Source organism: Pistacia vera, unplaced genomic scaffold (assembly GCF_008641045.1).
Source record: "Pistacia vera cultivar Batoury unplaced genomic scaffold, PisVer_v2 Contig1117, whole genome shotgun sequence".
Lineage (NCBI taxonomy): Eukaryota > Viridiplantae > Streptophyta > Magnoliopsida > Sapindales > Anacardiaceae > Pistacia > Pistacia vera.
In genome coordinates this window covers 285,689-288,357 of record NW_022195157.1, presented here as the reverse complement: position 1 = coordinate 288,357, position 2,669 = coordinate 285,689, and the positions used below count along the sequence as shown (strand labels likewise).

Sequence of the window (2,669 nt, the reverse complement as noted above, 5' to 3'; positions counted from 1 at the left end):
CACCCCGGGTTGTATGTGTTGGAGTATGGGTTGTTTGGTTGTCTCTGATTACCTGCCAAGTAGTTCACTTGCTCCGTTGATGAAGATGACGAAGCAAATGTGTTCCCAACTTGACACTCGCTGCTCACATGATTCCCTGCACAAAAATCACACGTTAGTTGAGGTCCTTGAATAGAGTTTACCTGCATAGTTCCCAACTGTTTCAGAAGTGCTGTGAGTTAGGCTGAGATGGCTGTGAATGCATCAACTTCATGAAGACCTGAAGATTTCCTTGGTGTGGCTCTCTCATTCGGTCTTTGATAGTTGTTGCTTGCTAGAACCTCAAGCAATTCATAGGCCTCTTCTGGTGTCTTATTCTGCAAGGCTCCTCCTGAAGCTGCATCCACCATGGTTTGTACATTACTCATCAATCCATTGTAGAATGTTTGGACTTGAAGCCAAACTGGTAAACCATGGTGTGGGCATTTCCTCATTAACTCCTTGTATCTCTCCCAAGCCTCATACAATGACTCGGAATCATCTTGTAGAAATGATGTGATATCATTTCTCAATTTTGCTAATTTAGCTGGAGGAAAGAACTTGGTAAGGAATTTCTGTGCTAGATCATTCCAAGTTGTTATAGTTCCCGGTGGTAATGCCATTAACCACCCCTCCCAATGAGAATGGGAATAATCGCAGCCTAATAGCATCATCCGACACTCCATTTGACTTGAAGGTGTCACAAATTTCCAAGAAATTTGCAATGTGCTGATTCAGATCTTCCTTCAAGTCACCATTAAACCTAACCGACTACTGGATCATCTTGATGATTGCCGGCTTGATCTCAAAGTTGTTTGCTTGCACCGTAGGTCTAGTAATGCTCGACGCTCGACCCACTACCATTCACTATAGGAACTGAAAATTCCCTCAGTGTCCTATTTTCTGGTTCAGCCATTTCAACAACTATTTCTTCTGCTTCTACAACTAAATCCTCTCTTTTTCTTCTCTCTCTGTTACATCTTCTAATGGTCCTCTCAAGCTCAAGGTCAATAGGGATCACTGGTTGACATCTCGTTCTTCGCATAAACTGGAAAAACAGAAATGAAGGAAAGTGAGATCACAAATCAACTGAAAATTAAAAACAAAAATAAAAACTCCAATCTAGCTAACTATAGAAAGACTCAATGTTAACTTAAAACTATCCCCGGCAACGGCGCCAAAAACTTGATGCGTGTTTCCTACAACATGCAAAAATAGCAAGTATACTAATCGCACCAGTAATATAATGATGAGTAGAGATCGTTCCCATGAGGATTGTTAGCTAACCACTAAGTATTCTNCATCGAGTTCGTTCAAAGTCAGCATCCTTTCTTCTCCAGCAGCTTTTAAGTCCATGTTTAGCTGCTTGACTGCCCAATATGCCTTATGCTCGAGTTCAACTGGCAAGTGGCATGCTTTCCCATAAACCATCCTGAATGGAGAAATTTCAATTGGAGTCTTGAAAGCGGTTCGGTATGCCCACAGCGCATCATCCAGCTTCCGTGACCAATCTTTCCGAGATGCATTAACTGTCTTTTCTAGAATCCCCTTGAGTTCTCTATTTGACAGTTCCACTTGCCCGCTCGTTTGTGGATGGTACGGTGTTGCAACTCTATGTGTCACTCTATATTTGCTTAACAGTGCATTCATTTTCCTATTGCAAAAATGAGATCCTCCATCACTAATGATTGGTCGTGGTACCCCAAATCTTGAGAAAATATTCTTCCTCACAAATTTAATCACTACCCTAGCATCATTAGTCGGCAATGCAACTGCCTCAACCCACTTCGACACGTAGTCCACCGCTACCAAGATAAACGTGTTCCCAAAAGAACTTGGAAACGGACCCATGAAATCTATCCCCCACACATCAAAAAGTTCAGCCACCAGGATGTTGTTCAATGGCATCTCATCTCTTTTTGAAATATTACCCGTCCGTTGACATTGGTCACACTCTTGAATCATTCGGAAGGAATCCCTGAAGAGGGTCGGCTAATAAAATCCTGATTGTAAAACCTTGGCTACTGTTCTAGCTCCCCCAAAATGGCCACCTACTTCCTTCTCATGACAATGCCTTAGAATGCTCTCCATTTCTACCTCCGGGACACATCTCCGTATCATTTGATCAGTACAATGGCTGTATAGAACTGGTTCTTCCCAAAAGTAGTACTTCAAATCTGAGAAAATTTTTCTCTTTTGTTGATACATCATACCACTTGGGAGCACCCTTGACGACAAATAGTTTGCAAAATCCGCAAATCATGGTGCTTTTTCCACTCTCATCAACTTCTCATCCGAAAACGTTTCTGTAATTGGTATTTCCTCCTCAATTCCCTTGCTTGGTCTCTCGATTCTCGACAAGTGATCAGCCACCAAATTTTTCGACCCCTTCTTATCTCAAATTTCCAACTCGAACTCCTGCAGTAGTAAAATCCATCTTATCAGCCGAGGTTTTGCTTCTTGCTTTGCCAATAGGTGCCGGAGTGCTGAATGGTCCATGTAGACGATCACCTTTGCACCTAACAAATAAGAACGAAACTTGTCAAAAGCAAAAACTACAGCCAACAATTCTTTTTCAGTGGTGGTGCTTGACAGTTCTGAAATTACAGAACTGCCACTCTGCTTGCTTTTTTGCTTTCTTCTTCGATTCT

The 2,669-nt window shown here is 42.1% G+C and overlaps 1 non-coding gene across 1 annotated transcript; it reads left to right on the top strand.

Moving 5' to 3' along the window:
- The first annotated feature begins 447 nt into the window (after nucleotides 1-447).
- Nucleotides 448-554, top strand: LOC116141660. Its single transcript, XR_004129851.1, has one exon. It is a non-coding gene; the product is annotated as a small nucleolar RNA R71 (small nucleolar RNA).
- The last annotated feature ends 2,115 nt before the right edge of the window (nucleotides 555-2,669 follow it).